The sequence below is a fragment of the Salvelinus alpinus genome, chromosome 10, assembly GCF_045679555.1.
Source record: "Salvelinus alpinus chromosome 10, SLU_Salpinus.1, whole genome shotgun sequence".
Lineage (NCBI taxonomy): Eukaryota > Metazoa > Chordata > Actinopteri > Salmoniformes > Salmonidae > Salvelinus > Salvelinus alpinus.
In genome coordinates, this window is record NC_092095.1 from 38,790,981 (window position 1) to 38,811,212 (window position 20,232).

The 20,232-nt window shown below is 45.2% G+C and overlaps 1 protein-coding gene across 1 annotated transcript in view; it reads right to left on the reverse strand.

Annotated features, from left to right (window-relative positions):
• Positions 1-14,578, reverse strand: part of LOC139532046 (cadherin-6-like) — a 111,241-nt gene extending 96,663 nt beyond the window's left edge. Inside the window, exon 1 of the mRNA XM_071329158.1 lies at positions 14,100-14,578. The gene's annotated coding sequence lies outside the window, so the exon portion shown is untranslated. The remainder of the gene's footprint in view (positions 1-14,099) is intronic.
• Between the last annotated feature and the right edge of the window lie 5,654 nt (positions 14,579-20,232).

Below are 20,232 nucleotides of genomic sequence, written 5' to 3' on the forward strand. Positions count from 1 at the left end.
ACCCTGGGACTAAACCCCTCCCTCTGCAACTGGATCCTGGACTTCCTGAAGGACCGCCCCCAGGTGGTAAGGGTAGGTAACAACACATCCGCCATACTGATCCTCAACACAGGGGATCCTCAGGGGTGCGTGCTCAGTCCCCTCCTGTACTTCCTGTTCACTCATGACTGCACGGCCAGGCACGACTCCAACACCATCGTTAACTTTGCCGATGACACAACAGCGGTAGGCCTGATCACCGACAACAATGAGACAGCCTATAGGGAGGAGGTCAGAGAACTGGCAGTGTGGTGCCAGGACAACAACCTCTCCCTCAACATGATCAAGTCAAAGGAGATGATTGTGGACTACAGGAAAAAGAGGACCAAGCACGTACCCATTCTCATCAACGGGGCTGCAGTGGAGCTGGTTGAGAGCTTCAAGTTCCTTGATGTCCACATCACCAAAAAACTAACATGGTCCAAGCACACCAAGACAGTCGTAAAGAGGGCACGACAAAACCTATTCCCCCTCAGGAGACTGAAAAGATTCGGCATGGGTCCTCAGATCCTCAAAAGGTTCTACAGCTGCACCATCGAGAGCATCCTGACTGGTTGCATCACTGCCTGGTATGGCAACTGCTCGGCCTCCGACCGCAAAGCACTACAGAGGGTACTGCGAATGGCCCAGTACATCACTGGGGCCAAGCCTCCTGCCATCCAGGACGTCTATACAAGGCGGTGTCAGAGGAAGGCCCTAAAAATTGTCAAAGACTTCAGCCACCCTAGTCACAGACTGTTCTCTCTGCTAGCGCACGGCAAGCAGTACCGGAGCGCCAAGTCTAGGTCCAAGAGGCTTCTAAACAGCTTCTACCCCCAAGCCATAAGACTTCTGCACACCTAATCAAATGGCTATCCAGACTATTTGCATTGCCCCCCCTTTTACACCGTTGCTACTCTCTGTTGTTATCATTTATGCATAGTCCCTTTAATAACTCTACCTTCATGAACATATTACCTCAACAAACCGGTGCCCCTGCACATTGACTCTGTACCTGTACTACCCTGTATATAGCTTCGCTATAGTAATTTTACTGCTGCTCTTTAATTACTTGTTACTTTAATTTCTTATTCCTGTCCATATTTTTTTAAACTGCATTGTTTGTTAGGGGCTCGTAAGTAAGCAGGTCTACACCTGTTGTATTCGGCGCATGTGACTAATACAATTTGATTTGACTTAAGTCCAGATATTCTTCTCTAGTTATCACCTGACAGTTGGCTCAGCCTGTAGAGCAGTGACTCTAATCTTGTCGAGGCACAGGATAAAATACACAAAAAGATGACATTTGTTTTGTAAATCGTTGAAATTATGAGTTTCAAAAAGCATAGGCTGTTCAGTTTTTTTCATTTAACATCTAAAATCATGCAATGGAGCTACTGTCTTTTGCAAAATAAATCGTTTTTAAAAAACTAGGTTACTCGTTTCAAAGCATAGACGGATAGTTTCAAAGTACCATTACCACGTGATGAAGAACGTCTAATGCTTCGTTTGATCATGTGCTTTTTCTAAACGTGTGTTGCAAAATGTGAGTTCCCACTAATTTTGGCATGGTGCAGATGCTTTCTTCGATGCAAAGTTGCAAAATCCGACCTCTTTGGGACACCTTATTTACCAATTTACTTAGATTTTTTTCAGTGTATAGCACCTGAATGGTATCTCAGCAGGGTAGGCATGGCACTTTAAGATCAGACACCAACATAGGCACATGATCACACCCTGGCTATGGTTAAAAATATATATATTTTTGAAAAACCACACTATCTTGCCATTGTTGTTCAAATAATTGGTTTTATTTATCCAGCATCCTAAATAATACTCTGGATGCACAGTTTATACAGAAGATTATACAGAAGATAGCCCTATATGGTAAGAGACCAAGTCCATATTATGGCAAGAACAGCTCAAAGAAGCAAAGAGAAACGACAGTCCATCATTGCTTTAAGAATTAAAGGTCAATCAATGCGGAAAATTTTCAATAACTTTTTAAAGTCGCAAAAACCATCAAGCGCTATGATGAAACTGGCTCTCATGAGGACCGCCACAGGAAAGGAAGACCCAGAGTCACCTCTGCTGCAGAAGATAAGTTCATTAGAGTTAACTGCACCTCAGAAATTGCAGCCCAAATAAATGTTTCACAGAGTTCAAGTTACAGACACATCTCAACATCAACAGTTCAGAGGAGACTGCGTCAATCAGGCATTCATGGTGTAATTGCTGCAAAGAAAACACGAATAAAGGACACGAATAAGATGAAGAGTCTTGCTTGGGCCAAGAAACACGAGCAATGGACATTAGACCGGTGGACGGTGTGGGGTTGGTTTGCTGGTGACAATGTCAGTGATTTATTTAAAATTTAAGGCACACTTTACCAGCATGGCTACCACAGTATTCTGCAGCGATACTGTCACGCCCTGGCCTTAGTATTCTTTGTTTTCTTTATTATTTTAGTTAGGTCAGGGTGTGACATGGGGAATGTTTATGTTTTGTTAGTTTTGGGTGTTTATATGGTAAAGGGGTTATGGGGTGTAGTATATTGGTTTGATTAGTACGTAAGTGTGTTTGTTTCGTTTTGCCTTCTTCATCAAATAAAGGAGATGGCTTATTTTCCTACTGCTGCGTTTTGGTCCGTCAATCCGCCACACGATCGTGACAGAATTACCCACCATAGGACCAAGCAGCATGACCAGCGGCAACAGGAGCAATACAAGGATTTATGGACATGGGAGGAAATTTTAGACCGGGAGGTACCAGGAGAATATAACCGCCCCAAAGCTGAGCTGGAGGCAGCGAAAGCAGAGAGGCGGCGATATGAGGAGCTAGCTCGGAGGCAGGAAAAAGAACCTACAAAGGATCTGGGTTACACTACGTGGGAGGAGATCGACAGGTGGGCGATCAACCCAGGGAGAGTGCCGGAGCCCGCCTGGGATTCTCTGGCGCAGTGCGAGGAGGGATACCGGCGAATGGAGGCAGCACGACGAAGCGGTAGGAAGCCTGTGGGAAAACCCAAAAAATTTCTCAAGGGGGGGCTTAAAGGGAGAGTGGCGAGGTCAGGTAGGAAACCTGCGCCTACTCCCTGTAATTACCGTGGAGAGCGAGAGTACGGGCAGACACCGTGTTACGCAGTAGAGCGCACGGTGTCTCCTGTACGTGTGCATAGCCCGGTGCGGGTTATTCCACCTCCCCGCACTGGCAGGGCTAGATTGAGTATTGAGCCGGATGTCATGAAGCCGGCCCTACATATCTGGCCACCAGTGCGTCTCCTCGGGCCGGTTTACATGGCACCAGCCTTACGCATGGTGTCCCCGGTTCGCCTACATAGCCCGGTGCGGGTTATTCCACCTCCCCGCACTGGTCGGGCAACGGGGAGCATTCAACCAGGTAAGGTTGGTCAGGCTCAATGCTCAAGGGAGCCAATACGCCTGCACGGTCCGGTATTTCCGGCGCCACCTCCCCGCCCCAGTTCAGTGCCACCAGTGCCTACACCACGTAACAGGCTTCCAGTGTGTCTCCAGAGCCCTGTTCCTCCTCCACGCACTCGTCCTATGGTGCGTGTCTCCAGCCCGGTATCACCAATTCCGGCACCACGCACTAAGCCTTTTGTGCGTCTCCAGAGTCCTGTGCATCCTGTTGCTGCTCCCCGCATTAGCCCTGAGATGCGTGTCCCCAGTCCGGTACCACCAGTTCCGGCCCCACGCACTAGGCCTAATGTGCGTCCCCAGGGTCCAGTATGCCCTGTTCCTGCTCCCCGCACTAGCCCTGAGATGCGTGTCCCCAGCCCGGTGCCACCAGTCCCGGCACCACGCACCAGGCCTACAGTGCGCCTCAGCCGGCAGGAGTCTGCCGTCTGCACAGCGATGACTGAACTGCTCGTCTCCCCAGCGCCATCTGAGCCATCCGTCTCCCCAGCGCCATCTGAGCCATCCGTCTCCCCAGCGCCATCTGAGCCATCCGTCTGCAATGAGCCTGCAAAGCCGCCCGTCTGCCATGAGCCTGCAAAGCCGCCCGTCTGCCATGAGCCCACTGAGCCGTCCGCCAGACAGGAGCCGCTAGAGCCGCCAGCCAGACAGGAGCCGCTAGAGCCGTCCGTCAGACAGGATCTGCCAGAGCCGCCAACCAGACAGGATCTGCCAGAGCCGCCAACCAGACAGGATCTGCCAGAGCCGCCAACCAGACAGGAGCAGCCAGATCCGTCAGCTAGCCATGAGCAGCCAGATCCGTCAGCTAGCCATGAGCAGCCAGATCCGTCAGCCAGCCATGAGCAGCCAGATCCGTCAGCTAGCCATGAGCAGCCAGATCCGTCAGCTAGCCATGAGCAGCCAGATCCGTCAGCTAGCCATGAGCAGCCAGATCCGTCAGCTAGCCATGAGCAGCCAGATCCGTCAGCTAGCCATGAGCAGCCAGATCCGTCAGCTAGCCATGAGCAGCCAGATCCGTCAGCTAGCCATGAGCAGCCAGATCCGTCAGCTAGCCATGAGCAGCCAGATCCGTCAGCCAGCCATGGGCCATCCCTCAGTCCGGAGCTGCAGTCCTTCAGTCCGGAGCTGCAGTCCCTCAGTCCGGAGCTGCCATTCTTCAGTCCGGAGCTGCCCCTTATCCTGGTGCTGCCCCTTACCCTGGTGCTGCCCCTTACCCTGGTGCTGCCCCTTACCCTGGTACTGCCCCTGACCCTGGTACTGTCCCTGACCCTAGTACTGCCCCTGACCCTGGTACTGCCTCTTACCCTGGTACTGCCCCTTAGTCCGGAACTGCCCCTGAATGCAATGGGGTTAAGGTGGAGGGGGGTCGTTTGGAGGAAGCCTAGGAGGTGTTTAGGTACTGTGGTGACGTGGGGACCGCGACCAGAGCCGGAGCCGCCACCGTGGATGGAAGCCCACCCAGACCCTCCCCTAGACTGTGTATGGTGCGCCCGGAGTTCGCGCCTCAAGGGGGGGGTTATGTCACGCCCTGGCCTTAGTATTCTTTGTTTTCTTTATTATTTTAGTTAGGTCAGGGTGTGACATGGGGAATGTTTATGTTTTGTTAGTTTTGGGTGTTTATATGGTAAAGGGGTTATGGGGTGTAGTATATGGGTTTGTGTTGAGTGTATATGTCTAGCGTTGTCTATGTAAGAACGTTAGTAGCCTGTATGTTTGTGCACAACGTTTGTAGCTTCACGATCGTTTATTGTTTTGATTAGTTCGTAAGTGTGTTTGTTTCGTTTTGCCTTCTTCATCAAATAAAGGAGATGGCTTATTTTCCTACTGCTGCGTTTTGGTCCGTCAATCCGCCACACGATCGTGACAGATACACCATCCCATCTGGTTTGCGCTTAATGGAACCAATCATTTGCTTTTCAACAGGATTATGACCCAACCCCTCCAGGTGTCGCCCATCTTCCCCATTTTCCCCAGTGTATTATACCTGTGTTCTCTGTTTGTATGTTGTTAACTGTAGTTCCTGTTTTCTAGTTTTTCCGGTTTTGACCATTCTGCCCACCCTGACCCTGAGCCTGCTTGCTGTTCTGTACCTTGACACACCACTCTGGATTATTGACCTCTGCCTGCCCTGACCCCGAGACTGCCTGCCGTTCTGTACCTTATGGACTCTGATCTGGATTACTGACCTCTGCCTGCCCTTGACCTGTCGTTTTGCCTGCACCCTGTTCTAGTAATAAACGTTTGTTACTTCGACACTGTCTACGTCTGGGTCTTCTCCTGAAATGTGATAAAAGTCACGAATGTGCTGTCGGTTAAAAGCTCTGAGTAATTAACCGTTTTTTGGCACAATTTGGTGAAAGCCCCAAAGGGTTCAGAAAGCCTCTGTTTCCCATCACTACTTGAAAGGCACCCTGGGAAATATGCAAATAAGGCTTGAAACGCTAACCCTATTCAATTCTGGTCCTGGAGGTTCTTTAAAGAACCATACAATTTATGTTCTTCAGAGACCCTAGAATGCTATGAACGAGAGAGGGAGAGAGAGCGAGAGAGCTTTGCTTGGAAATAATATTCTGCTTTCTGACAACTGACAGTCATTTTAACCTTGACTCCTCCCCTATCTGATCGGTCAAATCTTGGACCGGTGTTTTAGAACCATTTCTTCCCTCCAGTATTTGATAGTTCAGTCGAGATAGGATGCTAACCAGTTTTGCCTTGGGAAATAAATGAGAAATGTTTACATACTTCATGTGAAACATTTTATCATGCAGATTCGTGTGACTGTGCTACTAAAAAGTATGTGTGTGAGTGTAGAGAGAGAGAAAAATAATAAAATAATGATTGCCTGCCTGCCTGAATGGGCTGGGTGTAAGAGGAGGGTTTTGGCCAGCAGCAGGACAGAAGCACAGCCCCTAGGCTAATTCACAAGGACAGCCTGTCACACTGTGAACATTCACTGAGCCGACGTGTTACAAGTCATATGCAATAACCTGCATAATTACTTCTGAAGACTATTAAGGGTGTGGAAATCATATCACTCCCCCTCTGCTGCCAACTTACAGTATATACACCTACAGTACATACACACACACACACACACACATTCACACACACACTGACAGACAAACAGTCTATCACACACACATCTTCCTTGGTCTTAGCGTTCTCTGTAGTTGACAGTTCTCTGCTGGGCTGACAGAACAATGGCAGGCCCTGCAGGAGTAAGCATGTGTCATTATCACCCTATTTAGCTAGATCCCTCTCTCCTCTCCTCTCCCACAGTCCCTGCTCTAGCGAGTCAGACACAAACACACAAAGCCCCATTCCTTGTCTATGTATCAAAGCTAGCCACTAATACCCCTCGTCTTCTGCTTGGATCTGTGATCTCTTCTTATTGCCCCATTCTTATCCAACAGTCAATAGGATCCCTTCCTTTTCTCTAACACCAGTCAGACCCTCCTGTGCTGTACAGTATGTTGAGTCAGTCAGACAGACAGACATTGTTGTCGTCTGTTCTCTGGCCTCCACTTGGTCTTCTTCTCAACACTTATTAACTGACTGTCATGTTTTGTTCTGTTCTGCCCCCCAGACACTGTTTAACATCCTCAAGCCACTTAGTGCAGTCTGTGCCTTCGTCCCAAACGGCACCTTATTCCCTACATAGTGCACTACTGTCGACCAGATCCCTATGGGCCCTGGTCAAAAGTAGTGCACTATATTGGGAATAAGGTTCAATTTGGGACGTGCCCTGTCTGTAGTATTGGAGTCAAGCCCCTGGGTTGTTTACTGCCAGGAATCCTTATAACCAGACAGAGTGAAGCGGCTGGACGCGAGGTAGGATCTGAGTGTGTGTGAATGTGTGCTGCTGTGTGAGTGTCTTCACTAACAGTATCTGTCCACACCTTATAGCTCACAGCACAGATTAGACACATACTATAGTACTGCTGAGGGAACACACATGATGCGTCATAGAAAAGTCTCCATTTCATCTCTTGATTGGATCAATACTGACTTTGTGAATCTATAATAATGGCCACCTGTCTGTGGCCTGCTTTGTCATAACATTGATTGCCATTGCTTCCTATGCACGCTGAAGAAGGGCTCATACTCTAAAAAGTTTGTGCGTTAATACAAATACGTTCATTTCAGTTTATTCACCGGAGTGCTGTCCTATTTTTGTTGTTTGGACTATGCACAGCACGAGGATTCAGCACCCGATCTAAGTTTATATAAGGTGGAGTTGTTTATCTTTTCGTACCTTACAGCTCACAGCACAGTCCAAACACAACAATTTAGCTAAAACCTGCATTTTAGCCACCGTAAATCCCCCTTTCTCTAATTCCAACTCTTTCCAAGCCTTTATCCCTAAGAAAAAATAAAAAGAGGTAACTAGCTACTGTATGTGTGGGCTTTCACGGCCATGCCTCAGCCATGTGACTTCCCAGCCTCTGAAATGGTGCCATGGTCTACAGGGCTTTGTGGTAAATCACTATCTCTCTTCCCCAGTCAGAGCCCAGTCTGCTGAGCACTATGGACGGCTGGCTTTTTGCTGCCTCCTGGGTGACTAATATATCTTGTTAAATTGTGCTGAGAAGCGTGTTGAGAACCTTATACCTTTTGCTTTGCGCTGTCTCTGGTGTGTGTGTGTGTGTGTGTGTGTGTGTGTGTGTGTGTGTGTGTGTGTGTGTGTGTGTGTGTGTGTGTGTGTGTGTGTGTGTGTGTGTGTGTGTGTGTGTGTGTGTGTGTGTCAGGGTTTCAATTCCACCCAATTCAGAAAGTAAACGAAATTCCAATTCATTTTAAAAGCATTGAAATTAAGTAGAATAGGAATTTCAGTGTACTTCCTGAATCGACTGGAATTGAAATGGAATTGACCCCAACCCTGGTGTGTATGTAATTGTTGTTACCAGCCTATTTCCATCATTAGCTCAAGATGGAATCAACCCTGGGATTAAGTGGGGCATTTGATGGTAGCGGCACTGTGTGGTTACATGTAACGAGGTCACAATTTATTGGCCGTTATAAACATGTTAACTCACAGTTGACTTTTATACGTGTTATTACAACACATTAATTACATCGTGGAACAAGAAAATGTGTAATAACATTAGCAATGGAATAACCATCAGCAAGTGGATCTGTAATTACAGTCCTTGTTCTAATTGAATAATAACTGATATCGCTAAACATTTACATTTAAGTCATTTAGCAGACGCTCTTATCCAGAGCGACTTACAAATTGGTGCATTCACCTTATGATATCCAGTGGAACAACCACTTTACAATAGTGCATCTAACTCTTTTAAGGGGGGGGGGGTTAGAAGGATTACTTTATCCTATCCTAGGTATTCCTTAAAGAGGTGGGGTTTCAGGTGTCTCCGGAAGGTGGTGATTGACTCCGCTGACCTGGCGTCGTGAGGGAGTTTGTTCCACCATTGGGGTGCCAGAGCAGCGAACAGTTTTGACTGGGCTGAGCGGGAACTGTACTTCCTCAGAGGTAGGGAGGCGAGCAGGCCAGAGGTGGATGAACGCAGTGCCCTTGTTTGGGTGTAGGGCCTGATCAGAGCCTGAAGGTACGGGGGTGCCGTTCCCCTCACAGCTCCGTAGGCAAGCACCATGGTCTTGTAGCGGATGCGAGCTTCAACTGGAAGCCAGTGGAGAGAGCGGAGGAGCGGGGTGACGTGAGAGAACTTGGGAAAGTTGAACACCAGACGGGCTGCGGCGTTCTGGATGAGTTGTAGGGGTTTAATGGCACAGGCAGGGAGCCCAGCCAACAGCGAGTTGCAGTAATCCAGACGGGAGATGACAAGTGCCTGGATTAGGACCTGCGCCGCTTCCTGCGTGAGGCAGGGTCGTACTCTGCGAATGTTGTAGAGCATGAACCTACAGGAACGGGTCACCGCCTTGATGTTAGTTGAAAAAAAACCTAAACCCTATTACCATGTAATTACATAGTAATACCTATGTAACTACTATGTTGTTACTATGTTGTTACTAAAGTTATTACTGAGATAATTAACAACTGAGAAATCAGGTGTCGGTGACCTTCTCCTACAGGGTATTTAATGACACACAAAAAACACAGAAAATGTCCCCTTTTAACCGATTTGAGCAGATTCTACTGTAGAATGGTGCTATTATTTTGGCCAGTGGACAAAATTTGTACAAAAATCCCCTTTTACTAAAACCCCCTGTCAGAAAAATGGTCTTTCTGTGGTTTTACCCGAAACCATCATTACCTCTCAGTCTTCTGTAGTTAAGGTAAATGAGACGTAGGACCACAGATACTGACCTTCCAGGGGTAAAGAACACTGACCTCCACAAACACTGAGGATAACCAAAATACAGACGTCTCAAATGTTTGGGATGTCAGCACCACATCTTAACTGTTATTTTGCTTGTGTTCAGTTACAAAATGTTCTGACCATACCTTTCTGAATGAAGATACACCACTAGAACATAGTTACCAAGTTGGAATTGTTCTCAAAGAAACTTCAAAATGCTTAGTTTTGGTGATGACACATCAGCAGTCATAAACACCTGTCATAAACACCTGTCATATAGTTTCCATATCTCTTCTGTCCAGAAGGGGGCATGTTTTTTTGTATGGGCAAAATACGAAAGGCAATTCTTCAAACATTCTAGTGAGTACATCACCAATTTGAGTTAAACCCAGGAATATCCAAATGAACAATTTTCAACCTCCATACCCTTTCTTTCAATACACCCATAGCCATGATAATCACAACATACAGTATATAGGACCTTCACTAACGCACAGAAGAAATCAAGGTGCCCCAAGGTATTCTGTGACTGACTACTAATACATCAAAACATACGCATGTGCACACACACACAGAGACGCGTACACGCATGAGCACACGCGCGCACACAAACACAGAAAGAACGCAATTAGTTTTGTGTGTCACTGTGAAGTGGTACAGATAGTCACTGGGCATGGGGATGTGATTTCATTAAGACCAGATGCTGCTGCTTGGAGGACTGAGGACTTGAAAGGTTCAATATTATGATTCTGGAGCAGGACACATCAAAATGACGCTGTCCATCTGGAGCGGACATAATGTAATCAGCAGTGGGTCATTGGTCATCACAGACAGCACGGCCATCGGATTTACCCACATCCTGTGATGTCATCATCATCACACTAACACTCAAGAGATGAGAGATAGTGAAGACAGGAAAGAGAGAGAAAGAGAGAGAGAGACAGAGAGACAGAGAGACAGACAGAGAGAGAGAGAGAGAGAGAGAGAGAGAGAGAGAGAACGAGCAGATTGAGAACACAGGTAATCAGCACCACCTCATAACAACATCCAGCCTTTGGATTTGCCCTAAAGTGATGACACAAATTACCTGTGGAATATACTAGATAGTTGATTTTAAAAAATGGATTGATGAAATGTTGACTCCAAAGCATTAATTTCAAGGCCTTGAAGAATAATGGTTTTGATATGTCTATTCCCTTACCTGTCAAAACAAATCCCATGATATGTCTATTCCTTTACCCCCCCCCCCCCCCCCCCCTCTCACATACACCACACACCCATGCGCACACACTCGGACACATAATCACACACATGTTACACACACGGACATACACCACACACACAGTACACACACAACCATGCACGTGGGCACACACACAGAGGAATGTCTATTTTCAGAGGCTATAAATATTCAGTCCCTGACATGTTTGCTGTTTGTCTTTGATCAGACACAGATCTTATGCTACTCTCTCTCTTTCATCTTCCAACTTCAAACCAAAATGTATGTAAAAACTGAGCCATGAAATCTGTTCTGTTGCAAAATCCTTGGTCTCGTCACACTAGTAAGTTATTTGACAGTACCAAACTGCTGTCGTCTGTCTTATGCAAACAAAATGGTGATAAGTAATTTTCAAATGCAGATGGGTGAATTATGAAAAACATATCAGCATTAGGCCTATAACACAACTCCTTGCAAGTGTCAATGTAAAACTTATTTTATTTCCAAAGCCAACATCTTAATGCAATGCATGAGCTACCCATTGCACAAGTCTCTGTCAACAGCATACAATCATTTTTTTTAAGCATGTACTGTTGTACATGATCTGCTCATTTGAATGTGTGAGAGAGGGTGATATTCTTGCAGCATATTCCCCTGGTAGTCGACTTAGTCAACTCCCCCTAACAACTTCTTGGCCTCCTCCAGGCATATCACTGCAGGCTTTAGAGAGCTAGAGCAATATAACCAACATGAAGCAATCTGGAGGCTAGAGGAAGGCCCGGATAACTTTATCAAGCATTAAAACACAAAATATGGATGTTTGAATAATTAATTACTTTTACATATCAACTTTAATTTAACAGTGGTTCTTTTTTTAAATCTTTGTGTATTTTGTGGTCACAGTGAGGTATGCCTAAATGGGGCTTTTTTTTCTCCAAAAGTTTTGAGGAATAGGCAGATTCCCAGAATGCAGTGCGCATGACCAACAGCATGGTCATGTCTAGAAGGGATTCAGTTTATGCCAAATTGATGTCAAATTTTAGCTAACCCTAAAAATTTTCCTAGCTTTAATCGAATTATCCTAACCTGCTATGTTAATTCTCCTAACCAGCAACGAAAAGTCAATGTTGACATAAACTGCAATCCATCTAGACAACACCCAATAGCGCTCACCTGACGTTCCCACAACCTGAGAATGTAGTTTCTAATCTAATCCCTTTATTAAGTGCAATATTTTTCATAACTGAAGCATGAAACATGAAGTATGCTGTACAAGCTAAGGCGTACAGAGCAAAGGGCCTGTTAAGAGTCAAGTTTGTGATATAGCCTAAATGGCACCAAACAAAAGAAAACCACTAGGAAAGAATCAACTGCCATATTGTCCAAGCAAGGTGCATAAGGTAGGCCTAACCAACCCAAAGAATACAGCTCAATCAAACTCATGCAAGCAATTAAAGTTATTAAGGTTCCAGGCATAGGCGACATACATTTAGGGCCCCTGACCGTATGGGGAGGGGGGGGGGGGGGGGGCTCAGTCTGGGTCTCAAACGTATATATATATTTTTTTTCAGGTTGTAGATCAGCTTTAATATTGCAGATAGATTGTAGCTAGCTTCCATCAATGTAATTAACTGCATCACTTCCAATCCCCCATACATTTTTTGGCATAAATACATATACAAAGCAAAGTTTTATCTTGTTATGTCAGTCACTCAATTAGTCATGCCAACTAACAATTGTTGGATTGGTAATTAGTCTAGCCAGCTATCTAAACTTGTAGTAATCACGTCCGAATACCGACCGGGCATATAGGGCACTTGAACAGGTGCCCTGACTTCCAGGGGTCCCCATTGATTTTGTTAGTCATTCTCACTCAGATGTCATTACAACATGTGCAGAATTGCAGGAAATTAGCTTTAATACTGCAAACATCTTACTCCACCCCGTGACAAAATGGGTAGAAATGCAGGAAATTAGCTGTAAAACTGCAATTATTTTCTCTCTGCCCATGGCAAAACAAATTGCAGCGAAGTGGGGGCCCCCCCAACCAAATCTTGCTTAAGGCCCCCAAAAGGCTGATGAGAATGCAAAGATCTTGAGGAATTGCATAGCCTACAGGCCTTCCCGAAGGTACCTAGTCCAAATTAATACTGTAAAAGCCTCAAACGTTAAGACTTAATGTAATATGACCGAGGGCGCACTTGAGGAGGCATACTTGGAAAAATCCAGGCATCTCCAGGAGCCTATTCAAATCATGGTCTGGCATGTGCGCTTCAGGCTACACCAGCCAACTGTACAGAGAGAAACAATTTCATATTTTCATCAACGCATGTAGCCTACTCTACTGTAGCCTTTAGGCTACCTGCATCGATATCCGTAGCATAACCAGTGGGGAAGAATTAAGAGGAATGAGAACATTTCATATAGCACCAACAAACAATGAATATTACATAAAAAATATTCAGTTGTCATTATATTAAGGAGATATAAGGTGGACCTCCCTCCGTGTGATACTCTCCACGATGTGTTGCCATGTGGTGCCATCACAGTGCTACTGCAGCCTACTGTACATCTGATCTGAAGGAGTCAAATCATATTTTCCAAAATACATTATTCAACATCGTGGCCCTATAATAAACGAAAGCCTAAAGTTGACGCAGTGGTCCGTTATGTCTAATGCCGCGTTTATGTGGTAGTCAAAAACTAGGAAACTCGTAAATGTCCGACTTGCTAACTAGTTATAGGCTACACGTGCCGCGTTCAACCAGTTAGCAAGTCGAATATTTCCGAGTTTCATAGTTCCGGCTGGTTACGTGAATGCGGCATAATGCATTACACATCGAGTGATATTCCAAGCAACTTCCAGCGATGTAGGCTAAAGTTAAGTCGCCTAGACTTACCCTTATTTATGAATCAACTATTGAACATATAACGTATAATGCTACCTGGAAATCAATTCATGCACAACGGTCAATAAATTACACCAATAGCCTAACCTCTAGGTCGCAATAGCACTTGACTCGGCAGTTTTCAAACAGTAGCCTTATATATCGGGACAAGCTTTCATTTGGCCACAAAGCACAAAGCTGAAAATATGTTCACATCGATATATATATATAAAGTTGATTTGATCGTTTCACTCACCTGCCACCGGAGTTCTTATTCAGTTGGAGAAATCCTACGATAGCGAAGGGGTAGTTGGTGAGATGAGAGCGAAGTGTATCCTTTCCTTCACTGCAGCGGTTCCAAAAGAGCTTCAAGGCTGTACCTCAACTGCGTTGAGCTTTTTCGCGTAGGCAGCATCACTTCTCTGTGTGTATGTCAGGGAGGCTGAAGGAAAGGGCACAGCCTCCGATTGGCTGTCATTCACAAGTCCCTGATACAGGGCAGGGGGAGAAATCGTCCGACAGAAATAATGAACAGCTTGCCGCGCTGTGGAGGCACGTTTGAACGGACTGATGTAGGCTACTTCAACGGAGGGATGGAGAGAAATTATATATTATTGTCAGCTCAATTTGAAAACCTCAGCCTGAAAGTAAGACTACTAACATCTATGTGCTAGCAAATAATATAGGCCTAATAAAGAAATGTCCAAATATATTGACGTATCCCACTGGACAAAACCTGGTGAATCCACGTTGTTTCCATGGAACTTCAACCTCCAAAAATATATGTGATGACGTTGAATCAACGTGGGAAAGTAATTGGATTTGCAAAAAGTCATCAATGTTAGGGCATTTCTCTTTTCGTCACCCAACTCTGAACCTAAATCCAGTGACACGGTGACATTTTTTATTTCATTTCATGTTGAGTTCATGTTAGTTGACAAGTCTAAACTAGATGAACTGACATCTGTGACCAGTAGGATAGGCCTATTTAGCATGTGAGAATAAGGTAGGCTACTGTTTGCATGCCTTTTTTGTAACTATTCAAATGTTAACCTTGAAGTGTTGATAATATAGAAAACTTGAATTACATAGTGTGGCAATAATATTGTTTTCCTCTAAATACACATAAAAAAATCTATAGTGGGCAAAATATGTAAATTATTTAGTTTGTGGTTTCAAATTTTTATTTACTGAACTATGGGGAGTTCTTTATAAATTGTGACAAACAGCAGGCCTACAAGAGTTGTTCCCTCCCCAGGGTGTTAGTTGCATGAGTTTGATTCCTGGAACTCTCCCAAGCTTTCACTTTGGAGCTGTCCTCCCAACCAAGCATCAAACTCTAGCTATTCACTGAGCCAGAGGGATTTCTACATCTGGCATGTTCTATTAAAAGATCAGCCACTGATTGACAATGACTGACTGTGGCTCTTGACCAAATCATACCTACTGAATGGGCCTGGATAGCCTCAATATTGGTTTTGTGACTATTTATGAATTCTGTTTTGGTCTTGGTCTCAACTAACTCTCACAGTCTCAAGTCAGAATTAGAAGTTTATCCATGTTTCCGAAAAGTCCCATTTCGAAATTCTTCTAAACCAAATGTGTGTTTCAGGTTAAGTTTAGGCATTAACTCCGAATGGTTAAGGTAAGGGTTAAGATTTTAGATAGGCTTAAAGGAAAAATACAAATAACTTTCTATCGCTGGATTCCACATTCAACTTTTGGCACCATAAGTCCCAGTCCACAACGCCCTAGCAATACCGAAACCTACTTCAAGGTAATAGCGCTCACTGTTGCCCCTAGGGGACGGTTTTAACACCATCTTCAAATCAAATCAAACTTTATTTGCCACACGCGCCGAATACAACAAGTGTAGACTTTACTGTGAAATGCTTACTTACAAGCCCTTAACCAACAGAGCAGTTCAAGAAGAAGAACAAATTTACCAAGTAGGCTAAAATAAAAAGTTACACGATAAGAATAATAATAATGAGGCTATGTACAGGTGGGGGCGAAGTGACTATGCATAGGTAACAAACAAACAGCGAGTAGCAGCAAAGTAAAAGGGGGGGGTCAATGTAAATTGTCCGGTGGTGATTTTTATGAATTGCTCAGCAGTCTAATGGCTTGGGGATAGAAGCTGTTGAGGAGACTTTTGGTCCTAGACTTGACGCTCCGGTACCGCTTGCCGTGCGGTAGCAGAGATAATAGTCTATAACTTGGGTGACTGGAGTCTCTGACAATATTCTGGGTTTTCTTCTGACACCGCCTATTATGTGGGTCCTGGATAGCAGAAAGCTAGGCCCCAGTGATGTACTACCCTCTGTAGCGCCTTACGGTCAGATGCCGAGCAGTTGCCATACCAGGCGGTGATGCAACCGGTCAGGATGCTCTCGATGGTGTAGCTGTAGAACCTTTTGAGGATCTGGGGACCCATGCCAAATCCTTTCAGTCTCTTGAGGGGGAAAAGGTTTTGTCGTACACTCTTCACGAATGTTTTGGTATGTTTGGACCATGATAGTTCGTTGGTGATGTGGACACCAAGGAACTTTAAACTCTCGACCCGCTCCACTACAGCCCCGTTGATGTTAATGGGGGCCTGTTCGGCCCCCCTTTTCCTGTAGGAGAGACATCAGCGCCACAGGCATGGAGGAACGTTGAATAATGACTTGCATGGTCTCTCTCTCTTACTCTCTCCTATTCTCTCCTCTTTCTCATTGTTTTTCTCCCTCTCTCTCTCTCTCTCTCTCTTTCTCTCTCTCTTTCTCTTTGTCTCTCTTTCTCTTTGTCTCTCTCTTTCTCTTTGTCTCTCTCTTTCTCAATTTCAATTTAAGGGGCTTTCTTGGCATGGGAAACATATCTTTACATTGCCAAAGCAATTGAAATAGATATTAAACAAAAGTGAAATAAAACAGTAAAACATTAACAGTAAACATTACACTCAAGAAAGTTAGACAATTCAAATGTCATAGTATGTCTATATACAGTACAGTGTTGTAATGATGTGCAAATAGTTAAAGGGAAAATAATTAAACATACCTATAGGTTGTATTTACAATGGGTTTTTTGCTTCACTGGTTGCCCTTTTCTTGTGGCAACAGGTCACACATCTTGCTGCTGTGATTGCACAATGTGGTATTTCACCCAATAGATATGAGTTTATCAAAATATTATATTTGTTTTCAAAAGAAATTGTTGGTCTGTGTAATCTGAGGGAAATATCTGTCTCTAATATTGTCATAGATTTGGCAGGAGGTTAGGAAGTGCAGCTCAGTTTGCACCTCATTTTGAGGGCAGTGTGCAGTGTGTGTGCAGTGTGCAGTGTCTTCTCTTGAGAGCCAGGTCTGCCTTCAGCGGCCTTTCTCAATAGCAAGGCTATGCTCACTGAGTCTGGACATAGTGAAAGCTTTCCTTAAGTTTGGGTCAGTCACAGTGGTCAGGTATTCTGTCACTGTGTACTCTCTGTTTAGGGCCAAATAGCATTCTAGTTTGCTATGTTTTTTTGTTAATTTTGTTAATGTGTCAAGCAATTATCTTCTTGTTATCTCATGATTTGGTTGGGTCTAATTGTGTTGCTGTCCTGGGGCTCTGTGGGGTCTGTTTGTGTGTGTGAACAGAGCCCCACGACCAGATTGCTTAGGGGGTTCTTCTCCAGGTTCATTTCTCTGTAGGTAAAGACTTTGTTATGGACAGTTTGGGAATCGCTTCCTTTTAGGTGGTTGTAGAATTTAACGGCTCTTGCAGTCTCAATTTGGTGTTTGTCCCATTTTGTGAAATCTTGGTTGGCGAGCGGACACCAGACCTCACAACCATAAAGGGCAATGGGTTCTATAACTGATTCAAGTATTTTTAGCCAGAACCTAAGTCACATTTTTATGTTCCTTTTGATTGCATAAAGGCCCTTTTTGCCTTCTCTCAGATCATTCACAGCTTTGTGGAAGTTACCTGTGACGCTGATGTTTAGGCCGAGGTATGTGTAGTTTCTCGCACGCTCTAGGGCAACAGTGTCTAAATGGAATTGTATTTGTGGTCCTGGCAGCTGGACCTTTTTTGGAACACCATTAGATTGTGTTACTGAGATTTACAGTCAGAGCCCAGGTCTGACAGAATATGTGCAGAAGACATAGGTGCTGCTGTAGGCCCTCCATGTTTGGGGACAGAAGCACATAGACAGTTGACTTCAGATTCTAGTAGGGTGAGGCCGAGTACTGCAGACTGTTCTAGAGCCCTCTCTAATTTGTTGATATATATTTTGAAGAGGGTGGGGCTTAAGCTGCATCCCTGTTTCAGCCCCCGGCCCTGTGGTAAGAAATGTGTGTATTTTTTGCCAATTTTAACCGCACACTTGTTGTTTGTGTACATGGATTTTATAATGTTGTATGTTTTTCCCCCAACACGACTTTCCATCAATTTGTATAGCATGCCAAATTGAGTCTAATGCTTTTTTGAAAACAACAAAGCACCAGAAAACTTTGCCTTTGTTTTTGTTTGTTTGTTTGTCAATTAGAGTGTGCAGGGTATATGCATGGGTGTCATATGGTAATTAGGTAAAAAGCCAATTTGACTTTTTCTCAGTAAATTATTTTCACTGAGGAAATGTAAGAGTCTGCAGTTAATGATAATTCAGAGGATTTTCCCAAGATTGCTATTGACGCATATCCCCTGTTAGTTATTGTGGTCAAATTAGTCCTTGGTTCCAAATATTGGGGAAGATGCCAGAGCTGAGGATGATGTTAAAGAGTTTAAATATAGCCAAATGGAATTTGTGGTCTGTATATTTTATCACTTCATTTATGATACCTTCAACCCCACAGGCCTTTTGGGTTGGAGGGTTTGTATTTTGTCCTGTAGTTCATTCAATGTATTTGGAGAATCCAGTAGGTTCTGGTCTTTAATAGTTGATTTTAATATTTGTATTTGATCATGTACAGTTGAAGTCGGAAGATTACATACGCCTTAGCCAACTACATTTTAACTCAGTTTCACAATTCCTGACATTTAATCCTGGTAAGAATTACCTGTCTTAGGTCAGTTAGGATCATCACTTTATTTTAAGAATGTGAAATATCAGAATAGTAGTAGAGAGAATTATTTATTTCAGCTTTTATTTCTTTCATCACATTCCCAGTGGGTCAGAAGTTTACATACACTCAATTAGTATTTTGTAGCATTGCCTTTAAATTTTTTAACTTGGGTCAAACGTTTCAGGTAGCCTTCCACAAGCTTCCCACATAAGTTGGGTGAATTTTGGCCCATTTCTCCTGACAGAGCTGGTGTAACTGAGTCAGGTTTGTAGGCCTCCTTGCTCGCACACGCTTTTTCAGTTCTGCCCACAAATTTGCTATAGGATTGAGGTCAGGGCTTTGTGATGGCCACTCCAATACCTTGACTTTGGTATTCTTCAGCTTGCAAGCCTCCCCCTTTTTCCTCCAAACATAACGATGGTCATTATGGCCGGTTCTATTTTTGTTTCATCAGTCGAGAGGACATTTCTCCAAAAAGTACGGCAGGAGGGGGACTCTGGCGGCGGCAGACAGGTGGGAGACTCTGGTGGCGCCGGACAGGAGGGCGTCTCTGGCGGCTCCGGACAGGAGGGCGTCTCTGGCGGCTCCGGACAAGAGGGCGTCTCTGGCGGCTCCGGACAGGAGGGTGTCTCTGGTGGCTCCGTGCCATGTCTCACCCCTGGAGGCTTCGTGCCATGGATCACCACTGGAGGCTTCTTGCCATGGATCATCACTGGAGGCTTCGTGCCATGGATCACCACTGGAGGCTTCGTGCCATGGATCACCACTGGAGGCTTCGTGCCATGGATCATCACTGGAAGCTTCTTGCCATGGATCATCACTGGAAGCTTCGTGCCATGGATCATCAGTGGAGACTTCTTGCCATGGATCATCACTGGAGGCTTTGTGCCATGGATCATCACTGGAGTGGAGAGACACACAGGAGGGCTGGCTCTGGGAGAAGGCACAGGACTCACCAGGCTGGGGAGACATGCTGGAGGGTTAGGGCTTAGCACAGGCACAGGACTCACCAGGCTAGGGAGACATGCAGGAGGCCTCTTCCTTGGCCAAGGCACCGGATACACTGGGCCGTGGAGGCGCACTGGAGGTCTCGAGCTAAGAGCCTGCACAACCCGTCCTGGTTGGATGGTGACTTTGGATATAGCGCACTGGGCTAAGAACACGTACTGGAGACACCGTGCGCTCAACTGCATAACACAGTGCCTGACCAGTACGACGCCCGCCACGGTAAGCACAGGGAGTCTCCAACCTGGCTCAGCCAATCTCCCCGTGTGCCTCCCTGTGTGCCTCCCTGTGTGCCTCCCCCCAAAAAATGTTTTGGGGGGGGAGTGGCCTCCCGGTCTTTAGTGCCAGTCTTGTTCCCAT